The sequence below is a fragment of the Peromyscus maniculatus genome, chromosome 18 (genome assembly GCF_049852395.1).
Source record: "Peromyscus maniculatus bairdii isolate BWxNUB_F1_BW_parent chromosome 18, HU_Pman_BW_mat_3.1, whole genome shotgun sequence".
Taxonomy (NCBI): Eukaryota; Metazoa; Chordata; class Mammalia; order Rodentia; family Cricetidae; genus Peromyscus; species Peromyscus maniculatus.
Genome location: NC_134869.1, coordinates 25,691,564 through 25,707,606, shown reverse-complemented (window position 1 = coordinate 25,707,606; position 16,043 = coordinate 25,691,564).

Below are 16,043 nucleotides of genomic sequence, written 5' to 3'. Positions count from 1 at the left end.
CCAACAATAGACTGCAACACATTCCTCAACAGTCGTTCAGGTCAAGTATCATTTTAAAATGATTTGCCAGATGATTACTAATGTATAATAATGCCAATGGTTATTTCATTGGCACAGACATTTCTTGAGGACAGAAATTTGAATTTTAAATGTATACTTGATCACAAATGTGTTACATCAGACAGGCAAACCAAATTGGCCCACATGAACACCACCCAGAAGGTGAGTTCAAACTGGAGACAGAATGCTGCCTACTGGCATGTTGGCACTGCACAGAACAGCTGCCAAACAGCTTCCTGCTCCCTTTCCTTATTAGAGCTGTTATTTTCTCCAGCTTGCTGTTCCTTCGGGCAAGACACATGGGCCAGAAAAACAAGTACTGCTTTTAGTCAAAAGTATACACTTGGCTACAAAAACATAATGGACGTATCTAACAAAGTGTAAGAATGCCTTGTATTACTAATTGTAACATTAATAATAAGCATAATAATAGGATTATAATGACAAATAAAAATAACTATTTTCCTGGAACATGGGGGTAAGTTGGGCTACCGCACAATTATCTATCATCCTTGCTTTTCTCATCTTCATTTTATAAAAGAAACTAGAGCTCAGAAATAGTCAAATGTTTCAACCCAAATTTCCCACTTGTAAGGGTCAGAAGCAGAAGATAGTTTCTTTGAAATATTTAAAGGTACACTGGTGGCCAATTTCATCCTAAAGATATCTTTTTTAAAAAAATGTCTAAACAATAATCTGAACAAACTGTTTGGAATAAAGAAAGTTTTCATTTCAGACTCGGTTGCTAATGTCTGGGTTTTATATTGTCACAGATAGACAGCAAGGGAAATCACACTCATCATGTGGCTGCAACCCCTCATCATGTAGCACTGGAAGAATTTGAGTTGGGTGCTTTGTAACTGGTCTATCTAGTCTTTCATCTCCCTACAGTGCATTCATTCTGTTAACTATCTGAGATGATTATGCTGCTCAAAGTTGGAAATCATCTTGGTCTGGGTATTTTATAACGCCTTGCTGCCCTTTATTCTCACCCCTCCTGTAGTACATGATTGCCTCCTGGTTGTCACCTGTAGTGAACAACACTTGCCCACGAAACTGGTGACTCCTGTTGCAGTAGCTCCCCTCCCCCACGCCCTCTCCTCTTGCTTGTCTTGAATTCTGGACACATCATCACGCCATCACAAATATTGCCTGTGGGAAATGAGAAAGCAGAGCCATTTGTGTGCTATACCAACTGACGCTCCAGATGACAGCCAACTGCATAACATTTAGGCCGATACAATAAACAGAAACCACATTGAGGCTTCCATGCATGGAGAAGAATTGCCAGCATATGTTCGCTATGCCTTTCTTAATCAAAGGTGCTTAGCTTATTTTACATATTTTTATGTATCGCATTCTACCGCCCTCCCGCCCCCCAGAGGATTACGGTGGTGTGAAGCACAAGATAAGCATGGAGAATGGGAAATGGGCACATTGCTATGTGAAAGTATTGCAACTTTAATTTTTTTTCTATTCATTATGTAGTGTCAGCGCACTTAAATAACCTTCAATAATACAGACTATTCATAAAGATATTGCCTACCACATGTCTATAGAGCCCTCCCTATTTTTTCTTTATGTCACTCTTGGTTAGACAAAAGATCCACAGAAGACTTGGGAAGTATTTCACACTCCTTTGTAGTTATTGTCATTTCAATACCATCCACAAAACTTAATGGAACTTTGTGGGGAAAGTAATTATGCTTTAGGCTACTTATTAAGTGATTTTTCCATTGCTCCAAACCAATTTTACCCATCTTTGCTTTTTTATGAGGCTCTGAGAACCAATATTTTTAATATAAACTGTGGCCATGTTACACTGTGGATAATATAGAAGACTAAAAGCTAGGGGGGTTAAACTGGTGGGAGTGAAAAGGAGTATCTAGCTCTTGCCTGTCCTTCACTGGTTTTTCATGATTTTCCCGACTGTTGGGAGTATCATGTCAATTGGCTTCTTCATCCCAGCAGAGGCAACTTGTTCCCCTTTGACAAGAGGAGACTGAGAAGTTAGAGATACCAAGGGACACCTACTCCTTCCCCAGCCTCCCTATGTACTATTTCCAAGATTCTCATCTACCTTATTTTCTTGGTCAGCCTGTAATGCTCTCAGTTCTCAAAGAAGAAAGTAACTGTGTTCCATTCTCAGTTTTTCTAGCACTCTTAGAATTATCTTCACCAAGATCAACACCATCTGTCCTTGAAAGGTTGCCATGTGTTAAGGAACTGGTCACCTCATCTCTCCAGCCTTGGGTTCTGTATTGGAAGATGGTGGTGCATTTAAAAGGAGAGGTCTCCTACACTCTGCAAAGATAGGATTGTCCAAAAGGAAAAGAATGGTGACCAAATAACAACCTTAATTCAAGGTGTCAGCAGGGGAGAAAATGTAAGTAGGAGTGAGAATGGTAAATTAAACTTCTACAGAAGGAAAAGGGGGGAAAAGTCCAAACAAACAAAATCCCCAAGACACTTGGGAGGGTTATATGAAGACTGCTACAGCGTGGCCTTCTAAACTCCAAAGCCTGCCTATTGCCATCATTAATATCCTAGGCTAGGAACAGATGCTGGGAAGCCCTGGGAAGCCAGCAAAGGGCGAGGGGAACTGAAGGGGTGAGTAATACAATAAAAGTTGAGAAGTGCTAGACTCGTGAGGCTGTTTATTCTGCAGCGATTTCATCACAGAGCAAGCTGATCGCTTTTCTAATGCCTTAAATCAAGCAGCAGGTATCTGTGGCCTCAGAATGAGAAATATTCAGCATTTGCCAACTTTTAGACTTGAAACATTGCGGGCACAGGGGTGGATGATTCCTCAGGGTGATTTCTTTCCCAGCATTTTCCTTTCTCTACCTTTATAATCAAAAAAACTAACAGAAATAAAAATTCTGGTTCTATTATGTCCTATTGTGGATCTCACTGCCTTCCTTCTGATGAAAAAAAAAATCAAGCCAGCTTTTATATTCTTAGTGTGCATTTCAGTCCAAACAAATGTAAAGACTTTGGTATCATTTACACTCTCTAAACCCTTCTTTATCATTTTATTTTTCCGAATAGAGGTATAAAAGAAAGATTCAAGGTAAAAACTAACAAGGATTATGGTCCTCTTACTTCTCTTGATAAATAGTAGATTTTAAGCGTTGTTGGCATTACCTCAGGAGAAGTTCCCAGAAGAAAGTGCCCTGAACTCCAGATTTACACAGCCATAAAATTTCAGTATGAGAAGAAAGTAGAAAGTTCACCTCAACAAAGAGGCAGAAAATACCCTTCCATAAAGAACCAGGTAGCAAATACTGCTGGCCTTAAAGGCCACCATCACAGTCTTGCTGTTAACTCTGCCGGGAAAGTGTGAAGGAGCTGTATAGAATATTGAAGTATGGCTGTTTTCCAATGAAGTTTTACTTACAACTGTAGGTAACACCATAGATTAGAAACAAGGGCTAGAGTTTGGCAACAACTGACCCCGTCTCTCCAGCCATGATGGAAAAAAATAAAATGTAAAGGAGAACTCATAAGCTGGGCACTGAAAGAGGGTCTATAATTATTATGATAAGGAGTATAAAGACTCCTCAAATAATCCAAAAGAAAAAAACTAAAAGATCTCTCCTTCCAACCACTGGTTAAACACCCAAAGTAAATGAAACCAATATGCCGAAGAGATAGGTGTCCCAAGTGATGGACAGCATTATTCACAATAACCAAGATATGGAATTAAGTGTCTAGTGATGGATGTATGTGGAAAGAAATGTGACACAAAGGAGAATGTGTCTACTCACCTAATAAAGTGGCAGAATACTGCCATTTGTGATAACACAATGATCTTGGAAGATCCTTGGCCTGAAATATGAAACTTCAAACATGTTTATTACAGCATTATAGATCAATAAAATAAATATCCAAGAATAGGGCAAATATTTCAAAGTATGGTAGATCTTTTTGTATCTACTGTATTCATTTAAAACTCTGGTAACAGAATTGTTACAAGACTCCCCCGAACATAGCATTAAGAAGCAAATTATCACCCTCTCGAGGGAGGTTCTTCTGCATCACCTCACCCCATGTCCACTACCTCTCTGAACATTCATAAGGACTTTATAAAGCAGACTAATATTGACTCAGACATCCTTCCATAATCTGGGAGATGACATCCTATCTATTTGTCTACAGCTGCCATACTGGAGGTTTGTCCTCCCCATCACACTGTGCACAATATTTGGTTCCAGCCTGGCTGGCTCGTGCTTTTCCCAGGTCCACCTGTGCTGTTTTGAGCTGCCGAACAGTAACTTTCACAGCTGGCAACATCTCTTTCTATAGTTTAAGCTGCTCCACGTGTGACTTTATGTAAGGTTCTAAGGCTTTTTAATCCTAAGTGTTTGAGGCTTCCATACAATTATTTATTTCTTCAGCACACCATCCTAGAGGGTAAATCAATATTCTAATAAGAGACTAGGTGTAGACAAGTTTCTAAATGGTCTTATTAAATAAAAAACACGGAGCCAAATATAGGGGTAAAAGCCTTAGAGATCAGGGAAACAAGAATAGCCACCAACCAACCTTTCCTCACCAGCTCTGCAGCTTCCAAATGCAAGCTACTTCCTATCTACCCATGCCTTTATATGCCTTGCTTTTCCGCACTCTCATTGGCTCTTAGCCCAGCTACCTCACTTCCTTGCCACTGCCTGTCTGTATAGACCTCCAGGTCTCTGTGGTTGGTACTGGGATTAAAGGCATGTGTCACCACACTTAGCTCTGTTCCCTAGTATGGCCTTGAACACACAGAGACACTTCCTGCTAAGCGTGGGATTAAGGGCGTGTGCTGCCTGACTTTGTTTATTTAAAATGGCTGGCCTTTTCCCCTTGATCTCCAAGCAAGCTTTATTTATCAAAGCAGAAATAAAATACCACCACAGCTGGGTCTCCTGGTTATAACAAACTCCAGATTCAGGCGGTTCAGAGTTGGTGGGTAGCCCTTTTACCTGGTATGACCTTGGAAAGACGGTTCATCTCTCCACACCTATTTTGTTGCCTGTGCTAAATGATTACTGTAATAGTGTCAACCTTATTGGAAGTTACATTGGGATTAAATGAATTAATGAACATAAAAAAATCTTAAAATAATGACCGGAAAATACTAAACTATACTACATGGCGATGGTAATTAATTCTGAAATGACAAGTCTTCTTGCCTGTCAGTGTCCTAGAAAAATCTCAGCATTATTATTCTAGTACACAAATAATAATACATAATTGGCTGGAGCCAGTTAGAGATTTTGACTGGGATGACATGGGAATTATTGAAAAACTAAATACAATATCCCTTAATATCAATGGACTTCATTCACCTATAAAATGACACAGGCTAACAGAATGGATACAAAAGCAGGACCCATCTTTCTGCTGTATACAAGAAACACACCTCAAATTCAAAGTTAGACACTACCTAAAAATAAAAGGCTGGGAAAAGTCTTTCCAATCAAATGGTCTTAAGAAGCAAGCGGGTATAGCCATCCTAATATCCAGCAAAACAGACTTCAAACTAAAATCAATCAAAAGAGATCAAGAAGGGCATTACATACTCATCACAGGAAAGATCCATCAAGATGAAGTTTCAATTCTGAACATTTATGACCCAAACACAAGGGCACCCACATATGTAAAAGAAACATTACTTAAGCTTAAATCACATATAAAACCCCACACATTAATAGTGGGAGACTTCAACACCCCACTTTCACCACTGCCAAATCGAAACTTAACAGAGAAATAAGGGACTTAATTGATGTTATGACTCAAATGGACTTAATTGATATCTACAGAACATTCCATCCAAACAAAAAAGAATATACCTTCTTCTCAGCACCCCATGGAACCTTCTCTAAAATTGACCACATACTAGGTCACAAAGCAAATCTCAACAGATACAAAGAAAATTGGAATAACCTCCTGTGTTCTATCAGACCACCATGGTTTAAAGTTAGATTTCAACAACAACAAAAATTACAGAAAGCCTACAATCTCATGGAAACTTAATAATTCCCAACTGAATCACCAATGGGTTAAGGAAGAAATAAAGAAAGAAATTAAAGACTTCCTAGAGATCAAGGAAAATGAGTATACCACATACCCAAACTTATGGGACGCTATGAAAGCAGTGCTAAGAGGGAAATTCATAGCACGAAATGCCCACATAAAGAAGTTAGAGAAATCTCACACTAGTGACTTAACAGCACACCTGAAAGCTCTAGAACAAGAAGAAGCAAAGTAACCCAGGAAGAATAGATGCCAGGAAATAATCAAATTGAAATCAATAAAATAGAAACAACGAGAATACAAAGAATTAATGAAACAAAGAGTTGTTTCTTTGAGAAAAAATCAGCAAGATAGACAAGCCCTTATCCAAACTAACCAAAAGGCATAGAGAGAGCATCCAAATTAACAAAATCAGAAATGAAAAGGGAGACATAACAACTAACACTGGGGAAATCCAGAAAATCATCAGGTCATACTTCAAAAACCTCTACTCCACAAAACTGAAAAATCTAAAAGAAATGGATAATTTTCTGGATAGGTACCACATACCTAAGTTAAATCAAGACCAGATAAACTATTTAAATAGTCCAATAACCCCCTAAGGAAATATAATCAGTCATTAAAAGTCTCCCAACCAAAAAAAAAAGCCCAGGACCAGATGGTTTCAGCACAGAATTCTACCAGATCTTCAAAGAAGAGTTAATACCAATACTGTCTAAATTGTTCCACACAATAGAAACAGAACATTACCAAACTCTTTCTATGAGGCTACAATCATCCCAATTCCCAAGCCAAACAAAGATGCAACAAAGAGAACTACAGATCGATCTCCCTCATGAACATTGATGCAAAAATACTCAATAAAATACTGTCAAACAGATTCCAAGAACACATCAGAACAATTATCCACTATGATCAAGTAGGCTTCATCCCAGGTATGCAAGGGTGGTTCAACATACAAAAGTCCGTCAATGTAATACACCATATAAACAAACTGAAAGAAAAAAAACCACATGATCATCTCACTAGATGCTGAAAAGGCCTTTGACAAAATCCAACACCCCTTCATGATAAAGGTCTTGAAGAGATCAGGAATACAGGGAACATACCTAAACATAATAAAGGCAATTTACAGCAAACCAATAGCCAACATCAAATTAAATGGAGAGAAACTCAAAGCAATTCCACTAAAATCAGAAACAAGGCAAGACTGTCTGCTCTCCCCATACTTATCAATATAGTAGTTGAAGTTCTAGCCAGAGCAATAAAACAACATAAGGAGATCAAGGGGATACAGATCAGAAAGGAAGAAGTTAAGCTTTTGCTATTTGCAGATGACATGATAGTATACATGAGTGACCCCAACAATTGGACCAAGGAACTCATACAGCTTATAAACACCTTCAGCAACGTAACAGGATACAAGATTAACTCAAGAAAAATCAGTAGCCCTCCTATATACAATTGACAAACAGGCTGAGAAAGAAATCAGAGATACATCACCCTTTACAATAGCCACATTGTTCTTGGGGTAATACCTTGGGGTAACTCTAACTAAGCAAGTGAAGAACCTGTATGACAAGAACTTTAAGTCCCTGAAAAAAGAAATTGAAGAAGATGTCAGAAAGTGGAACGATCTCCCATGCTCATGGATAGGCAGGATTAACATAGTAAAAAATGGCAATCTTACCAAAAGCAATCTACAGATTCAATGCAATCCCCATCAAAATACTAACACAATTCTTCACAGACTTGGAAAGAACAATACTTAACTTCATATGGAAAAACAAAAAATCTAGGATAGCCTAAAGAATCCTGTACAATAAAACAACCTCTGGAGACATCACGATCCCTGACTTCAAGCTCTGCTATAGAGCTACAGTAATAAAAACAGCTTGGTACTGGCATAAAAAACTAAATACAAAACTGAATATAATATGTGATTATAATTACAAAAAATTGTTTACATGCATGGAAAACATATTGGAAGGAAAGATAAAATTATGTTAACAGGCATCTAATGCAAGAAATCCATGGATGTCTGGGAAGAAGACTTATTTAAGGAATGAAATGGTGAACACACACTCACGAATACAAAATGAAGCAAAGTCGTTACCTCTTCATCTCCCAGGGAAAGATGGGAAAAACTCCAGACCAGTTCACTGAACCATACATACATCAGGAAACCTTCCATGTCCACCAGAGCTTGTGAACTCTTCTTCCCTTTTAAGAGGTCACTTCAGCAGGCAAGAATCTACACCTCTATGGGGCTAGTTAGTCCAAGGTCATGTACAGGAGGCATCTCTGAAGTGACATTGTGGGTCATTTTAATTTTTTACACAATTTTTAAATTTTAAATAAGCAAGGGCAACTTTAAATTCTAACTTTGACTATGAATTAGTTGGCATATAACTTATTTTAAATAATGAATATAAATATATTTTGGTTTAAATGAGAATTCAAATGAGGAAAACCATTGGACTGTTATATACTATATTAATATAAGAATTCAAGTTATTTAATTAAGAGATTTTTTTTAACATCTTCTTTGGCAATATTTTCAAAAACTCAGAGGTTCACTTACACTTAAGACATCAGAGAGAAACTAAACAAGATTCCTATTTCTGAAAGAATATCATAGACCAGTGACTGATTTATGCCTGCTACTGTGAGATGATATCCACAAAAAAAGAGGCTGGTAGAGCTAAAAAGATTCCACCATCACAAGAGTTCATTGTATATGTTATGATTTTAGCATTGGATTAGGAATTAATAATATAAGGGGCCTAAGACACATCATTATTCTAAAAACAACATGTTAGAAAATTTGAAGACACTTTCAAGTGTATTTGTGTCTTGGTCCTTCTGCAATATTTTCCTGACTATGGCCATTCTTGATTTTTCACATTCTTTTTAATTGACTGGAATGTTGTGTTGTGAGGTAACTCTTTCAGAGAACACATGGACTCTTTCTGGAAGCCAATAGAAAGCCTTCATTTGTTGGCCGGCTGACTACATGGGGAACTTTCCAAAATCATGTAGCCATGAGCCTTTGCATTCTTGGCTTTATAGGCACAAAAACCGTATGATACACTTCAATCAGTAAGAACAGTTAGCAACTAGAGGAACTACAGGAATCAACAGCAAGGTTATTACTTCTAGGGACTTTCCAGAACTATGGACTATGATGGGTAAGTTCTTTGTTGGTCTTTCAGCAGGTGTTTTCAGCAGGTGTTGCAGTCTACACACTGAGCTTTTAGGTCAGAATGGTGCCTTGGTGCTTCTAACAAAGTATCAGTTTTGCTAAGATCTGAAGGCCTATTACAGATGAACATATCACACACACACACACACACACACACACACACACACACATACACACTATTGTCTATTAAAATTGGTGGAAAAGTGTGGAATATTCCTTTACACTGTATGAATATATGTCACTGGGTTTGGTTTAATAAAGAAGCTGACTGGCCTATAGCTAGACAAGATAAGGTTAAGTGGGGGTCCAGACTAAGAGGATGCTGGGAAGGAGAGGGAGAAGTCTCAGGATTACAAGGAGACAGGGGGAGAAAGAGATGAACTTGCCATACTGAGAAAAGATACTGAGCCATGTGGCAGAGTGTAGATAAGAAACATGGGTTAATTTAAAACATAAGCATTAGCTAGGAACAAGCCTGAGCTATTGGCCTAGCATATATAGCTAGTACTAAGTCTCAGTGTGGTTTTTTGGGAAGTGGCTGGCAAGTTAGAAAAGTCTGCCTGCAGAATGATCATGAAATCTTAGCTATATCCCCCTAGTTCACTGCTCAGGTTCAGCTCTCAGAGATCCTGTTATATTCAGCAACTAGATGGTAAGTATGAAAAGGAATATACGAGTGTAATCACATTAAATAGAATGATAATTTTCTGAACTCTTCAAAGAACTTATCTTTCTTTGGTCTTCCCTTCATTTTTCTCATAGTCAGTTCTAGAGAACATGATGCTGGGCTTTTGGGAATCTGTGGGATAGATAACCAGTAGTTTTCTATTTACTTGACTAATTACCACACTACTTTTCTTCAAATTCATACAACCAAAAGAAGTCAAGGAATCTCCAAACAAGGTATTTTAAATGAGGCCCAGAGGATCACACTTCACTGACTACAGAAACAAATCAAGTCAGAGGACATAACTTGCTTCACAGAAGCACAAAACCTAGGTAGGTCTTGATGCATTGACCCAAGTCCCATTCATCCCACGCATTAATTGCTTTGTGAACTCAGTAGTTTTAACTTGTCGCTAAGCTTTACAGACCCAAGCACGAAATGGAAGATTTAATAAATGCATCTTTATTATTATAAGCCAATGTCCTTTTTAACTTTATCTAAATAGTCTTTCAATATCCATCAACTACCACTTATCTCCATTGGAGTTATAAAACTGTACTGGAGAAATTAAAGACACGGACTGGAAGGAGTGACTGCTGGCTCAGCCATTAAAGTGTTTGCTGCATGCACAAGAGGATCTGAGTTCAATGCCCAGCCAGAGGTGATGACACAGGTTCGAAATCCCAGCCATGGAGGTGGAGACAGGAGATCCCGGGATCTTGCCAGAAAGCAAAGCCCTAGCCTAATCCACAAGCCCCAGCCCACAGTGAGAGACCTGGTCCCAAAGCAAATAAAGAGAAAAACACAATGGAATGACACCTGAGACTGGCCCTGGCCTTGACACATACATACGTATGCATACACCTCCTAACACAAGAGCTGGGGGGGTGGGGAATATATTCACATTCTTCTTGAGCAAAGTCTGGGTATCTTAAGCCCTGTGTAGTTTAAACTCAATGTCAGGGAAAACTAAATAAAGACTCTTCCTAGATTCACAGAAGAGATTTTTATCTCTGTAACATCCTGTACTTCATAAGTGTCTCTAACATCCCTAAACATAGATAGTCCGTGATGACTGAGACCCAAGGTCTGAAAGGCATAGCCTCCCTGAGGGGTATCATGTCAGGTATGTTTGTTATGGTTTGAAAATGCAAATGTATGATTTTAGCAATCATCAGTGTACAGGAACCAGCAAACCATGCTTAAATGCCTCCTTTGCTCTGGACCAGTGAAGCATTTCTGACTTTGGAGAAAGGGATTTGAGAAAAATGTGCTTGAGATCCCCAACCCTTTGCTGCTTTGATCGTTTTGATGGCCTCATTCTCATGACCATGTAGCAAACATAGATACAAGGTGAGATCTCTGACTCCCACCAGCCTACTTTGGTGTGTGAAGACAGAAATATTTCAGAACCAGTATGTTTTACAGAAATTGTAGCAATACAATGGAGGATGAATGAATCTTCCTGGGAAGGAGAAATAGAATAGATTTCTCAGTTGGCCTGGGGGCAGGTGTGGATGGGAACAGGAAGGATTAGGTGATGGGAACTTGAAGGAGAGAGTACTGGGAGAGAGGAGCCAGGTAGAAACCTAAAGCAATGGGAACTCCCAGAATCCATAAGGGTGACCCCAGCAAAGAATCCTAGTGATGAAGGATACAGAACCTGAACTGGCCATCTTATGCAACCAGGCCAGTGTCTAGCACAATTGTCACTGGGAAGGGTTCATCCAGCAACTGTTGGAAGCATGTGCAGAGACTCATAACCAAACATTAGGCAAAGTTCAGAGAATCCTGCAGAAGAGAACAAGGAAGAATTGTAAGAGCCAGACACCACAAAAACGGCCCAGAGAATCTATTAACTGGGCCCAGAGGGGCTCATAGAGATTGAATTAAAGATTGAATTAGGGAGCCTGTCTGACTCTTGTGGGAGCCCGTTCTCAGGCTCCTCATGGCTTTACCCAGCAGGTCCGGATAGAGGATGATCAGGACCACGGGCCTGAGTGCAGGTGTCTGAGATGGTCTGCACTTGGCTGTGCTGGGGGAGGAGGTCTTTTGCTCCACCCCTTGGCATCTCTATAAAAACCCTGGGGCAGAGACAGTCGGGGGCCCGTTGGAAAAGGTTCCAGGCCCTCTCGAGGCTATCCTTTATTTTCTATCTGTTTATCTCCGCAATAAATCCTTCTATCTAATATTTCCTGCTGCTCACACTCAAGAAAACTTTGGGGAGCTGTGGGGTTGGGGGGGGGTAAATGCCCCACAGACTTCCTCTATGAGTACATTATGGTTGCATAGCTTGGTATTCCTGTGGTACTACTAAGAGGGGGAGCAGGGGTTGTCTCTGACTCTTTTGCCTGCTTTTAGGGCCCTTTTCCTCCTATTGTGTTACCTTAATATGAGGGGAGGTGCCTAGTTATATTATAACTTGTTAGCCATGTTTGATTGATATCACTAGGCCACCTGCCCTTTTTCTGAAGAGGAAGGAGGAGGAGTGGATCTGGGGGAGAGGGGAGGTGAGGTGGGGGGATCGACTGGGAGAAGAGGAAAGAAGGGAAATTAAGGTCTGGAATGTAATACATGTGAGAAGAAAAAAAGGAATTCTAGCAATAGTGATCAAATTCACTTATCTTTTTCTCCCGAAGAACACTTGGGATTGACAAATGTCTTCACAATGTGTCATAACCATTGCTGAGTCCTACCTATATTACCTTTACATGAGGCAGTGTCCTAAGAAGTACACTGGAGCTATAACAACAGAAAAAAATAAAATAAAACCTCAAAATTCAGTGGTTGATGAATGACAAATATATTTCTTTTTCTTGCAAGAATCCCCAAAAGATGCCTGTTGGAATAAGATTGGGGAGCAAGTTCTACATAATCAATTAAGGACCCAGAATTACAAAGGCTTTGCCACAATCCAGGCATGTGTCTTCCATCTCCCCTGGAGACGGTGACCCTGGAAGGCCACAAAAGAAAGAGAACCTGAAGGCACGGCTTAGCATGCTTTACGCTCCAGCCCTGGAAGAACATCCATCACTCCGGTGATGGCCTAGAGCTTGGTCACATGTCCTCCCCTAACTGCCAAGGAAGCTGTTAAATGCAGTTTAGCGTTATGCTGGGGGAAAGGGGAGAATGGATTTCCAAGGGCAGCTAAAAGTCTTTGCCACAGGCCCTAAAGATGGATGGAACGTTTTTCTAACGTTATAAAACGAATAATGAAACCATTAGAGAGGTCAGACAAGGGCCTTCAGCAAGTTTCTTTTATTTTTGTGCAAGACAGTATTAGGGCACGACCAAATGCTCCCTTCACTGACACAGTCCTCTGCAGACTTAACCGTCCTTTGTTTAAGAGGCTGATGGGGGTACACGACCCCTAACCTCCACCTCTCTTTGGCAAAAAGATATGTAGTCCACCTGTATTACCTGGCAGCGGCAGGCAGACTGAAGGTGTGTTCTTTGTCCTGCCAGTGTGCTGCTCAGTCTTTTTTAAATTGTCTGATGAGTGGTGATAAGATCTAAGAACAACATCTTTTTTTAATGCTCAGGGCAATTAGAGACAATGAGATTTTTGTTGTTGTTGTTGTTGTTGTTTCCACTCTCTAAAGGAAAAGACAGAAACCACTGGGTAGCAGACATAAACTCTAAACAGAGAAAGATGAGAAACTTAAAAAGAACATTTCTCATGACTATTTTCTCCCTTTGTCATAACATGTAAAAATTATTCCTTCAATGGGAACAGTATAGTAGCGATAGTGAATGTCCTGGTTTCGTTCCTGTCGCTGTGACAGATGCTGTGACAAAGAGTAGCAGTTGTGAGGAGAAAGAGTTTATTCCACTTATAGTTTCAGTTGCATGAAAAATCAGGGACTCAAGCAGCTGGTCGCGTCACATCTATAGTCAAGAGTGGAGAAGACTGAACTCATGCATGCTGCCAGCTTCTGTTTCTGCTTCCTCTAGCTTTCTCTCGCCCTGCCTAGTGCTACTGCAAACCATGGGTTCACTCTTCCTACATTAGTTAACAACCAGGGAAATCCCCACAGACATACCCCAAGGACAACTTGATCGAAATACTTCTTCAGTTGAGACTCTTTTCCCAGGTGAATCTTGGTTGTGGCAAGTCGACATTTAATTCTAATTAGCTCAGGGGATAAAGACATGGCTCAGTGGTTCAGAGCACTTACTGCTCTTGAAGACCTGAGTTGGGTTGCCACCACCTTGACTGGTGGTTGACAGACACCTGTAACCCCTGCTTCAAGGAATCTGGTCCCCTCTTCTAGCCTCCATAGACACTGCACTCAGGTACACAAACCCTCACACAGATACATATAAATGCATACCTTTAAAAAAAATGAAACCTTTTTTTTTAATTCACCAGCACTATGACCATTTTTTAATGTTGAACGTGGGGGATGAGGGGCAAGGAACTATCAAAAGATCAAGACTCAAACTTTTTCACTTCTATGTGGCAATTTTCCAAGGACCCTGTTGTGTAACTAGTTCCTCCAAGCAGAAGCCTTAAGACTCAAGAAATGAATATGGAACTCACAAGATGTTGGAAGCCCCTGAGACTTTAAAGGATTTCCAAAGCCTCTCTCAAAGGCAGTGTATCAGTTAAGTTTCTGTGACTGTGACAAAATCCGATGATCCAGAGCAAGCAAGAGAGGAAAGAATTTATTGGGCTCGAGGTTCCCGAAGAGCCAAGTCCACCATGGCTGGGAGGCACCGCAGCCAACATGGCAAGAGCAGCAGGAAGCTGGGAGCTCACAGCTTGAACCTTAAGTGTGTCCCAGAGAGAAAGAGGCAAAAGGAAATGGTGTAAGGCTTTTCACCTCGAAGTCTACCCCTCTGGTGATCCTACTTCCTCAAGTGAGGCTGCACCACCCAAACCTCCCCAACACCACCACCAACTGGGCGGGCAGCCCAAGTGCTCAAATGCCTGTTACTATGGCAATGGGGAGGGGAGGGGCATTTCTCATTCCAACCACCACAAGCAGTAAACCATGTGTGGGGAGAGGAGATCCTCCAGCATGTTGGTTGTACAGGGATCTCCAAGGATGCAGCTTCCATGACTCATCACCCATGCTGCCTTTTGGTGATGGAACTACGTCTGGGTCATCAACGCTCTTTCGGTAAGTAACCCCTCATGATGATTCTGTAAATAATCCCAACAAACTCACAGGTTCCCTAAGCTAGACTTGGGTGAATTCATTTCTTTGGTCCATTGTTGGTGGCCCTATCTGGGATGAATAGAAATAAAATTGTCTAAATATTTTTATATTTATTTTTATAAATTATTTATTTATATTTTCTAATAACAAAGCATACTCCCAGTTTTACACAATTTTGCTCCCCTTCAGTTTTTACGGTAACATACAAATATTCCTTCTCCTGACATTTTCAGACTTTTATTTGTTCTGTTTCCAAATCTGCACTTTCTTTCTTCATGACCCTATTTATTTTCTCATTTGGTTTCTTCCTTCCTCCTCTGTCCCCTGATGGAAAGAAGACTCTCACCCCATTTCCAGCACTCATGACTTTCTGGTCTCTCCTGAGACAGCTGATTTTAGTAAGGCCACAGGCAACAGTGTCACTTTTTAAAAAAAAAAAAAAAAAAAAAAAAAAAAAAAAAAAAGGAAAATACACCAAAGTCGCAGCCTAGCCCTGGAGAGGAAGATCAAATTTGAACTAAGACAACGTAGGCTGCCCTCTTCTCTAACATAATGCAATTCGTTGCTGCTAGCTGGTTTCAGTCAAGGCATCAAGATGAAAATATGCCTTGGAGTGTCCTCTGCTCTATCCATCTTTGTGCTTTTATTTTCAAATAGTATAGAAGCTCCCAAGCTACATTATAGCTCCTCCGAATCCTTATGAAAGCAAACTTATTTTCTTTTTCATTCTATAAGGTCTCTTTGATGAAAAGGTTATACTTTGTTTATTTTCATTTCTGAAGACTTTTACTGCTAGCGTCAGTAAGGTAGGAATAAATGTGTCCAAACAAAATGTCTTATTGGGAAGGCGTGCTAGAATGCATGCTCCGTTTCTGTGACAGTGCTGACCTCTAGCGTTCAGAACTTCAACTTCTATTTTCTT